The following is a 12,432-nucleotide window of genomic DNA, read 5'->3' as shown; positions in this document are numbered from 1 at the left end:
ATCTTCACTGTATCTCAAACACCTGCGATTACCATCTCTTGGAGTGTGGAGAGGTGGCTCAAAGCAAAGAAGACAGAATAGGAAGAGAGGGAGGGAGAAAGAGAAAATGAATTTGGTGTATTTCACTTCATTGACTGTCAGGAGATTTTATAAATTACTGGGGAAAGATATTTAGACGAAATTTAAATTTACTGAATTATTTAGTAAACAGATGCCAAGTGGAAATGCATAATTTATTGCTAATATGCATAAGCTAGTATAAGGATTCCAAGGCTTTTCCTTGTTTGCTAGACTAAAATATTCCCATATAACCTTGTACATTTGTGCAGAAATAGTCACATTCAATCAGTTTTCAGTTTAGTTCAACAATTTTTTATACAATATATACATTTTCTTAGGTGTTTTGAGGGGTACAGAAATAATTGAAGACAAAGGACTTTAAAGAAGACAAATATATAAACACCAAGAATTTTTTCCAGATTCATCTCTTTCACCAAATATCTTATAATGCTTGCCTTGCTACATTAAGCTACTTTTGGCCATATTTTCACATTTCTGGGGTCTGGAATGGATCTCCCCACTTTTCAGCCCTGTAAATGTTCCTTCACAGCACAATTCACAGGCACTTTTCTCACCTCCCCAGCTACTGAGTTGATTATTATATTTAATATATGCACTTGATAAAAATATATTATAAAACATATCACAGAGTGTGGCAATTGGTTTAGATAAAATGTCAATCAATAGCATGTAAGTTCTTCCTTGGGCTTAGGGAAGATGCCTTATTCTGCTCAGGAAATGGACACAGTATTATTATTATTATTACTGAAATAGTAAACACTGTGAGAAATGGAGTGAAGGGAATTATGAGGTTATGAATATATGCAGAAAAATACACAGAACGGGGATTCTTAAACTTTAGCCCCCACATCCATGCCTCGGTTTCTTATCCCTAAAAACTAAAAATTTCTTATAATGACAGAATTTACCTCATAACATTTTATGAGAATAAAATGAGAAACGCATAAGGAGTTAATTCAAAAAGTGGACTGGAACTAGTTGAAGAGTTAAAACTTGGAAGGGAACAGTACTAACATGTGGTGAGCTCTCAGAGAAGCGGGATAGTGATGATGACATCTATTCTCATTGATTAGGTAGTTCAGTAGCAAATTATTTGAGTAGGTGGATGTGAAAAAGATTTAGTTTTAGCTTCTGTCCTGACATGAACTCACCAGGTAGCCTCTGTAAAATATTTCACTTCCTGAGTCTTAGGAAAAAGCAATGCAAAAACTGGTCTGGAACCAGGAAAAATAATAATAATCCAAAAAATGAAGGGAAAATGGAGAACATTTTTGCTCAGCTTTCTTCCATCCCTTAGTCTCATTTTGACTGTGTAGGCAAAGATCTCCTGTATTAATTTAGTCCTTTTGTTTGTAGTTTTAAGGTAGAATATTCTTTAAGGCTGGACATGGGTAAATGCTAGAGCTTTTACTTTACTTAATATGGAGGCCAAGGGTGTGATAAAACAGGAGCAGTGAAATGGCTTATGTAGTTGAAAAGCTATCCGTCCAACAAGGAAGAAGTTGTAATTATTTGCTAATATTACATCCTGTTACTACTACAGTCATTATTAAGGCCTGAACTGCTCCTTTTTGAAATAAAGTGAGATCTGTTAGCTGACCTCAACGTTTCTTTTGTAGAATATCAAATGCCCCATTATAAGAGGAAATGTATTTTCTGGGAACTACATTAGAGTAAGAGCAATTCCAGATAACTATGATGATCTCCATGAAATCAATCGATAACTTTGTTTCATTTCTTTCTTTCTTCGTCTCTAGTCTTCCTTGTCTCTTTGAACACAGTAAAACTTGAAGATGGGATTTGAGCATTCAGAGTGCATGCCTGCATTGTAAGTGTGACAACTTTCCCTCTGGCCCCCTACTGGTCCTTCTTCTAACCCATTTTTCTCCTTTCCACAAAGACTGTAAATTTACAGTTGTCCTCCACTTCTTTCTCAACTTCCCATAACCAGTTTCAAGCCCTGACCACTCTTTCTGATGTCTCATACCTCCCCACGCCTTTCTCCTGTGGTAACTGCTGGCCCCCAACTCAGGCCACTAAGAATCACATAGGGTTTTCTCTACTCGTCTCAGTTTGATTTAATTCTGTAAGCATTTACTGTCAACCTAAACAAGACTGCCTATTGGCCAAAATGACTTAACTGGCAAGTAGAACAATATAAACTCACTATGCTTCCACTAATATTACTCAATTATTGTTTTGAGTAGAATGGTCTTTAGAAATATTCTAGTTCAGCATATGCCAGTAGAGTTTGATGCAGTGATGGAAATATTCAGTATGTGTGGCTCCTGAGCATTTAAAATGTGCCTAATACCACTCACTCATGTAGCTGGTAGCTACTGTAAAATGGATTTTCTACATGATGAAATATATCTACAAAAGTTAAAGTTACACTAGCCCAAGGTCACATAGCTATAAAACTCCTAATTTTAAACCCTCTTTTTCTTTCAAAGCCCATGACCAATTCTAACTTTAAATGTATCCACTATCTGAAAATTTCTCACCATTTCTGCTGTTTCCACCCTCCTCTAAGCCACTATCTTCTCACTCTGCTTCCATTCTAGCATACGTGGATGGCATACCAGATCTTATATAAACTGGCTCCTACTACCTTTCTGGCATCATCTAATCAATCCTCACACTCATTCCCACTATGCTGTAGCCACACCTGGCTTCTTGCTACTTCTCCAACACTCCAAATACATATACATATATATAATAAACATGTAAATACATACACATTTATAGTGCCCTCTGCCTATAGAGCTCTTACCTCAGGTATCTTGTGTGTAAGGTTCCCCACTCCCTTCTTCTGAAATATCCCTTATCAAAAAGAAATATGTAGAGTTGTATGCCCATTTTTTATTTGTGTACCACTTGTGCATTTGATTTTTGTGGGAGAAATTGGCTAACTGCTGCATATACTGAGATGGAAATAGGGTCATCTGAGGAAAAACGCCAAGGGTCTGTGTCAGTATGAGGTCTGAATTAATATTATTCATCCCAGGATAAAGCTTAATACAAAAACTGGTCTGGAACCAGAAAAAATACTTAGGCTCTGAAAGGAAAACTTTGAAAATGCCTTATAGGGACACTTTGGATTCAAAACCACAGTGTATAAGGAATTCCCACCAAAAAAATAATACCTGCTGAAGATGAGTTAGATGCGTAACTAGAAAACACACAAGACAACTATGTTAGTGAATCCATGCATTTATTTAGTCTGTGGCAATTGTTTCTTTTTGAAAAATTGCATCATCTGGTTCCTAATTTGTTTGCATGACATCTCACTTTCTGATTGAAGAAAAGAATCTGTATTTAAAAAGGAGATTGAAATAAATTAGAATTTTAAACATTACTATAATACTTGTGTGATCTGCCCTCCTGTCTGCCTCCTATCCCTATAGTGATATAATTCACAGGAAGAGATGACACCCATGCCTATGTTGTATATGCCCCATTCTTTTTCCAGCTTTTATCTCCTTTCACCACGAAGACAATTCTCAAACACAATTAAAAACACCTTTCTTTTAGAGAGGCAGAATAGAAATCCTTTAAGAGTTCTTTTGGACTTTTGGTTTTAAGGTTTTTACCTTTTTTGTGTGTGAGTGTTTAGCATCTAACAGCATAAGCAGCATTTATACTGTTACCAAGTAAGATATAAGTGCACCTCGTTCTTCCTATACATCAGAATACCCATGTGCAGTTTTCATGTCAAAAAGCATGAACACTTATACAAATAACAAGATGGATTAGTGTCTCAGTGTTTTATGATAACCTAAACACACTCAGAAAAGCCATTTTGAACTCCTTGAAACCAACCCAAGACTTCTACTTAGATGCAGAAAATACAAAGGATAAGAGATTTTCCCTGTCAAAAATAATTATCCTATTTAATAAAAGTTTTGAGCAATGACTACATCGAACATCATCATACAAGATGCTCATAATAAAAAGTGAGAATGGAAAGTTTCAGTCTGTGCCGTCATGGAGATTTTAGTAAAGTAAAACACCTTTAACAAAAAAAAAGAAAGAAACTAGAAGAAGGCCCTCAAGATTCTAGAAATGGAACTGATCTTGCAGATAACTCTTTAATTCCCTGAGTATTTCTGGCTAAGAGTATTAAGGTAAGGGAACTTAGCAGGTTTTATAATTGCTTTGTTCCTCAACCTAGATGTTTAGCTCAAAGCATTCCAGTTATGTCTGAATATTTGGCTTCCCTAAGAAGATGCATGTAACAAAAAGCCCGTCCTATAGAATTAAACTGTCAGCTTGCCCAGACATTTTTTCCATGCCCAGCAGGAATCCTCCTGGTGGGGATAGCATGTTTCCTCTGTACCAGGATCTGTATGATCATTACTTCACATGCTCTCTGCATGCCGTCCACTGGATTGTTTAGTGTCTATGAATGTTCTCCATCCAGATCCTTGCCTACCTTTATTCTCATCTGCCATATATGTGTCAGCTTTATTTCAGCTTACTGCCCCTTCCTAAACCATCTGAACTGCTTAAAGGTCTTCCTGACAAGGCACCAAGCCTAAAAGAACAAATCTAGAATATCTACATATCTTCTAGGCCAAGCTTCCAGCGCTGTCTACCAACAGGGCTAGGCACTAGCAACCTGTTACAGTAGGACATCGTGGGTCTCAATTTAGGTATCTGGTTTGCTAATAACTTACTGTAAAACTCCAAGTATTGTTTCTCTCTCCTAAATGTTCCTTATAGGCTATTATAAAAATTTATAGACATGTTGCTGGAGTATATGGGGGAAATGCAATGTAATCAGTGATTGTAAATCTAGATCCATATCTATATAACTGGAGAGAAAAGAGAATATTATTTCATTATCTTGGATGTATTCTAGATGCCAGTTAGTGATAGAGCAAAAGAGAGATGATCCCTGACTTTTAGTAGCTCATGACTTAAAAGGAATAGTGTGATTTACATGGGATTTGAATTAAGATTATTTGCATAGAATATTGAGATTTATTGAACTTGATGGATTACAATTACCTGTACTCTTGGAACTCCAAAATTACTTGATAAAAGCCTGCTACACTGAACTTTTGAAAGGTAATTCTTAAAACATGTAATATTTAGCATGAAAGCATTTCACTTCTATGGATGAAATGAATTGGGTGAAATAAATAGAACATGGCATTTTTCTTTTGCTAGAATATCATATGTTCTTGCCTTCATTAACAAAAGGAAGGGAGCTAATAATGAAGACTTACTAAGGATCAGTTTTTCTTTATACATATTAGCTCATTTAATCATAATATAAATCTAATAAAAGGGATATATTGAAAAATTTCACACAATGGAGAAAATGTGGCTCAATATAACTGAACAAATTTCTAAAAATAAGATAACTAGTAGATGAAACAGTATCGAAATTTGAGTGCATTTCTCTTTGATCACAAAATCGAAATGCTAAACTGCTTCCTAAGAAAAATATCTATCTAAAACCAGAAAATAAGGAACTAAAATTTAGTTAATCCTTAAATTGCCCTCCTTGGATATGTTAAAATTTTATTGGTAGGTTTTTGGTGATACAGTACATATACCAGTATCCTTATATAGGGATATTTTTGTTTATGTATTCATGGTGTATCTATTTTCCTCTTTTATACAAATTTTCCACTGAGTAGGTCTAAGAAATGAGTCTGCTTAAGCTGTTACTATGTCCCTATTGACAAATCTCTAAAACATGATAGGTGCTCAATATATATTTATTGGACAAAATAAATAAGTGATCATAGAAATATTTTTTGAATCACATACCTTGGTTTTACAAATCATATACCTTGATACCTAATGAATATCATTAATCACTTGAGTTACAGATGACTTTATGTTGGTGTATTTCTTCTATTTCTTTTCTTTAAGTCATCAATGTGATTGTTAAAAACAGATAAACTGAATAATGCCTGGGTTATTTATCGTGAATTTTATAATCTATTATGTTTACCATAAAATGCGATTGGGGAATTAGTTTTACTAATATTTAGTTTAATATTATAGTGGAAAAAATGTATTGAGCACCTATTTCTAGGTGTTGTTTAGTGCAAGGAGCCACAGTATATAATGGCTTCAATGTTACATCTATATTTCTTGATAGTCCTGGGCTTAGTGATTAAGTATAACATCTCTCCAACCACAATAATTGTTTACAGCACATTGACACGACTCACAGAGCTCACATGGATTTTAGTTGTCATCTTTTTTCTCTTTACTAATTTCCAAGTTGTTATAATTTTTCATTTCATTATCACTCTGTGTGTTTTTCTCTTTATACACTGTACTTTATTTCTTCTTTTTATTTTGCTTCCTTTGATAACTTAACAGTTGGGTATAAGGAAATGTCACTTTTATAGGTTCTCTTTTTTCTTTTCACTGAAAGGAAGGAAATTAGTACCTTGATGGAAGACACACTGTATAGAACATGTTAGCAACATAGAACTTTTAAGGACATCTCCATGTTGTTTGTGTTATTATAAAACATAAAGGAACCATCACAATTTTCTACCCCAACTCTCATTATCATACAAACTGATAGTAGTAAAAATATGATTCTTGTAAAGCAAACTAGGACCTCCTTAACATTGTTTTCAGCACAAGTGAGAAGCAAAGATCAAATTTCTGCCTGTGTGAAAAGAACTGGATGAGAACAGGTACATATGATTAAATTACCATATATGTTTCCTTGGATAGCCTAACAACTTTAATGCGCTCTGCGCTCTCAGAAAAGGTCTGGGATACTGAACATAGAAAATAGGAGTCTGTGATGCACTTCTGAATAACATTTCAGTCACTAACAGACTCACAAAATAGTTTTGTGAGGATAATTTTACCATACTATTTAAGACTTGCTTCACAGAATGTTACTTGGCAGAATTTTTACTTTTTAAAGGAATTACCACCATTTTCTTCACCACTATACAGTTAGCAGACTCACTCTGTATAAACTAAAGCACCATAGGTGATATATAGATTGTGCCATCAAAAGTTTATACTATGACAAATGCTGCCTAGAAAATATCATATGTGAAGAAAAAGCCAAAAACAAGTACAATTCTATCATGTCTAAAATATCTTTTCAGAGTTCAATTGAGTAATAACTGTGGTACAAATAATATGTCATAGTTTACTAAGATCAATTGCAAAAGCTATCTTTACTGATTTTGAAATTAACCAAACAGAATAATGTCATTATTAAAATGTCTGTGAGGCTTCTAGGTCTCTGCAGGACAGATAGGACTAGTTATAATTTATCCCTCCATACATCCTCCAAAAACACTACAGTAGTACAAGGAGATCAAAGCATCTGTTAACACCCATGCCTGACCAAGTCTAGAAGATGGCACATGATCACCTGAATACCTGATACCCACAGAACTGGATCCAGAGCCCACACCCTCAGAGAGAGGCAGGGAATTTTTCACAGGGTGTGGTATACAGTGGGGTTGTGGTGATGGCCCATCAAAGGTAGAGCCTGATTGGCATCAGCCTTGGAAAGACTGGATTCTATTTTTAGTGGGGAATTACTGAGAGAGGCTTAACAAAATCATTTCAGAAGGGGAAAAATAAATCACCAGATCCAAGAGAGACAAGGGACATATGACTGTAAGTATAGTAAAGGACCTGCAAGGAAGTTATACATATAAAAGGCAAGCAAAGAAGATCTTTTAATTATCTAGCTGGAGTCCCTGAAGAAGAAAAACAAAATAATTGAAATGTATAATATAAAACCATAACTTAAGAAATTAGAAAAAAACTCTAAGGGAACTTTACTGAAATAAGAGAGGATTTTAATGTCATATTGAAAGTTCCCATCAAATATGTGGGAAAAAATTCAGTTCCATCAATTATAAGACCAATTATAGTTAACCATTTTAGTTATAGAAAAAACCTTTTGGCCAACCATCAAATATGAAATAATTACCAAGCAAAAAAAAGTGTTGGTATATAACTCTTCAATAAAAATATACTATGCAATAAGGAGTGGAACAATATTTTTAAGAATATCAAAGAAAGAATCAGTGAAAAAAGTAATATTCAAGGCTATAAAAATACAGTTTTAACATGAAAAACTGGGAATTTTGGACTCATGAGCTCTTCCTGAGAGACATCCTAGAGGCAAACTGTCGTGCCTGAGGGTTTCAGCCCTGGGCAAGTTCACTATGGATTCAGTGAGAGACTGAGAAATGACAACAGAATGTTCTTGGGGGAAAAAGGGTTGTACCTGGCTTTATTCTCAGGGCAGTAGGTGGAGCACTAGGATCACACCCAGCAGTCTGCAGGTCCATAATCCACCTCCATCTTTGTCTCCACCCAGAGCACTTGGCCAGCTCTTCATACAGTGACTCAGTCAGTAATAGTTCATTGCCTACGGGTGTGGAAGCATTACCCTAGTAGCAGGCCAATTACATCAACAAGTAGGTTAGGGTCAAGAGAGGATCCTGGTCATAGGAACTTCCATTTTCCCCACAGAGACTTTAAACAACCAAGACGGAATTGGAATAACTATAGCAAAATGACTAATGGTGAATAACATAAATACTTAACAGTAAATCTAAGATTAAAATAAATTTGAAAGGTTAACAGTGGAAAGATACTAGGTAAATCCTATATCGTAATATGGAAATAATGCAGATTTTTAAAAGAAAAGAGAGAGAAAGAATAAGTCATTGATTGCCACATAGATGCTAGCCAAAGGATATCATTTAAAACTGAAAAACTGTATCATTTAACTGCATAATAAGGCATCATGTAAAAATACCACAAATCTCAGTGGCTTAAAACAAATTTCATGTTCTCATGAACCTGCTAAACTTGGTTGGGCAATGCTACTGATCTCAGCTTGTCTCATTCTTCCATCTGCGTGCTTCCTGGGGAAATCTCAATGAGGTGGGGGGCTCAGCTAAGGCAGCTGGGCTTTGCTCCACCTGTATCTCCTCTGCATCCTGGGACTTTCTGGCTAGACAGGCATGTTCTTCTCATGACAATGGGAGAAGTGCAAGAGAGCCCATGGTAACACCAAAGTCCTTTTGGAGCTTGGGTTTAAAAATGTCATACTATTGTTTTAGTCTCATTCTATTGGTCAAATAAAGTCACATAGCCAAACTTGAAGTCAAAATGCAGGGAAGAATGCAAGTGTGCCCCAACATAAAAGAAGAGTACTATAAAATTACATGACAAAGGTCATGGACATGAAGCAATTTGATAATCAAAGCCAATAACAAACAAATACAAGCCTAAGTAGAGAAAGAAGGGGCTGTGTTCATTTTATAGTTATTGATATGAAAATAAACACTAAAACAAAAATATAAAACTTTGTAAATATCAAAAGAAACATAAAATAAAAATAAAAAAGAGAAAGCATCTCACATAGTGAAAGAAACATGGTAAAAATAATGCATTTAGTAATTTCAACTTAAAACAATATGAGGCAAGACCAAATACATCAGTCACATTAACTAATGTAAATAGGCCTACATTTCCTTTTAAAAATACTTTTTAACTGATTTACTAGTCATAGCTCAAAAAACTCCATGCTGAACAGAAGTGACAAATCTAAGGAAAAAAGTACTCAAAGCAAATTAAAAACATGAGTAAAGGAATAATGGGAAAATTCAACCAAAGTAATGCAAAGGTTGCAATGTTGTATTGATAATCAGGCAAGAAGCAGTAAGCAAGACAAAGAACAATGTTCCATAACACAAGATCTACAATTCACAATGAAGACTGAGCAATTATGAATATAATTTAAATTAAATTATAAATTATATTTATATATTTATGAATTTATATGCCCTTTGCTCTCAAATCAACACAGCAACAAATTTCACAAAGAGGATACTGAAGATCATGAAAGAAGAAATATATAAAACTTTATCATAATAGGATATTTTGATACCCACTCCCTGCTCAAAAAAAAAAAATAGCAAGGATATAGAAGACCTAAACAATTTAATTAGTGAGATCTAACTTACGGATATATATATCAAAATTGGCATTCTGGAATATATTCTAAAAATAAAAATTACACTAAGAAATTATAAGCTTTTCTTGATGCCTACACTTGAAGATAATCAGAAAAAGCTGTGGTCAGACAAGATTAGTTTTGCTATTTACTTCAGCAAAGAAGTATGTACACCAGAGGAAACCATGCGCTGTCTCAATGAGAGGGTATCGGGAATGACTTGTTATAGGATTTGGCTCTGTTGGATAATTTGGGGAAATGTTCTAAGAAGCAGTTTTCTCAGGATTGAGTGCTATTAGAAAGCCAGGGGAAATTAATGATTAGGTATCTTAATTTTTACTTAGGAGGCAGGAGAAACTAACTAGACTTCACTATAGTTAGCATAGAAGGAGCAGTCAGTCACTCATGACACATGGGAGACAGGGATACTTGGTCATTTTTATGATTTGCACTGTTTCCCCTATTTTTGGTGTTCCACCATGATTATGCCATGATCTTGTTTTGTCCTGTTTCATTATAGTCACAGAGTTACACCCGATGTTGGTGTTCTGTGACATTCTGAGAACAAACGCACCACTGAGGGTCTTGTTCAGGGTAACCACTCCGGTTTCTTCAAATGGTCAGTGCAGTGCTTGTAAAGATAATATGCTCACAAATTCATTGCTATTCACCTCCTCCTCAGGTGGAGCTTCATTCTTTACCCTTTAGCTGTGGCTGTACTTAGTGATTCATTTGTAATTAACAGAATACAAAAGAAGTGATAGGATTCCATTTCAGGTATTATGTTATGAAAAGACTGCAGCTTCCCTTACATCTCAGGCTCCCTCCCTCCCTCCCTCCCTCTCTCTCTCTTTCTCTCTGATCATTTGCTGTGGGGGAGCCGGCCACCATGTTTTGAGAAGCCCTATGAAGAGCCTGATGTGGTTAGCAATAGATGCCTCTTGTGAAGACACCATGCCTACCAACAACTACATGGGTGGACATGTGAATGAACTTTGAAGAGAAGCCTTTCACCCCAGCAGAGCCACCAGATGGCTGCTGTCCACACCTAGACTGGAGACCCACAGAGGCCCTGGGCCAGAGTCACCCAGCTGAGCTGCTCCCAGAGTCCTGACCTACTGACCCTGAGCTCGGCCAGTGTTTGCTGTGGTAAGCCATTGAGTCTGAGGGTAATTTGTTACACAGAAATACATAATTAATAGAGAAAAAATGATTAACTGAGCCTAAAGAAATATAGTAACAACATGATAGCTAACAGAGACTAAAGAAAGGTAACAAATGTGATGCATGAACAATCTGATGTCATAGAGACATTTTAATATGGACTGGAAAACAGAAGATATGAGGCATTATTTCTCAACTATGATAATGTTACTGTGATTATGGAATAGAAGGTACATATTTTTAGGACATGCAAGCTGAAGAGATATTTAGGGGTTAAGTGACATGATGTCTCTGCAACTACCTTTCAAAATGGTTCAACCAAAAAAAGTTATATACATTTTCACATGGAGCAAATTAACTCTTGTTTCAGCTAGTTTGAGGGCATTTGGACATTCATTTTTTTCACCCTTAAGAAATTCAAACATTTATCTGTACTTGAATTTTTTTCATAATAAATTCAAGTGAAGGGGTGTTACATAAAGGTGCCCTGAAAGGGAATTTGACAGTATGTACAAAGAGCCTTAGAACTTGTTAAATCCTTTGACCTAAAAATTCCTATCCTTGGAATGTTTCCCAAGAAAATAATCAGAGATGTGGCATAGGTTTGTATGTCAGGACATCTCTTTCATTGCTACTGTAATAGCACAAATTTGGAAACAAATGTAAATTTCACAGTAGAAATGAGTAGATAAATGATAGAGTCATACGATGGTACATTTTGCTGTGATTAAAAATAATGTTTTAGAGGGAGATTCAAGATGGCAGCATGAGAGGTGAGACGGAGAATTCCTCACAAAACCACAAATAGTATGAAAATACAGTTAATTGCTACAACTAACCCTAAAACAGCAACAAGAAAGAGGGCTGAACCAGACTTGCAGACCTCATGAACACAGGGTAATGTAGGAAAGCCTTTATCAGGCAGAACCTAAGCCCTTCCTCCACCCCAGCTCACTGGCGGGAGGAAGAGAAATGGAGCCGGGGAGGGAGGGTCCAAGCCTAGAACTGAACACCGAGCCCTTGAGGTCTGCACTGGGAGCAGAAACCTACACTGTATGGTGCTCTGGATGTTGGGGAGCTCAGACAAGTGGAGTGCTTGAGAGACAGATTGCAGCCATTTGTGGGGGAGGAGATCCACACCCAGCCACTCTGGGACAAAGGAAAGGCAGCCGGTTTGAGTGGCTTCCTAGCAGTGAGAGGGC

At 35.9% G+C, this 12,432-nt stretch overlaps 1 long non-coding RNA gene across 2 annotated transcripts in view; it reads right to left on the bottom strand.

The window, feature by feature from the left end:
* Window positions 1–3,193: 3,193 nt before the first annotated feature.
* LOC108396156 (uncharacterized) overlaps window positions 3,194–12,432 on the bottom strand; it is a 134,560-nt gene continuing 125,321 nt past the window's right edge. Inside the window, exon 4 of one of the 2 annotated variants that reach the window (XR_005061839.2) lies at window positions 3,194–3,393. This is a non-coding gene — a long non-coding RNA (uncharacterized lncRNA). The remainder of the gene's footprint in view (window positions 3,394–12,432) is intronic. The other variant, XR_001852878.3, reaches the window with a different exon arrangement.

Source organism: Manis javanica, chromosome 2 (genome assembly GCF_040802235.1).
Source record: "Manis javanica isolate MJ-LG chromosome 2, MJ_LKY, whole genome shotgun sequence".
Lineage (NCBI taxonomy): Eukaryota > Metazoa > Chordata > Mammalia > Pholidota > Manidae > Manis > Manis javanica.
Note: the sequence above shows the minus strand (reverse complement) of the source record. Positions and strands in the feature narration are given on the sequence as shown.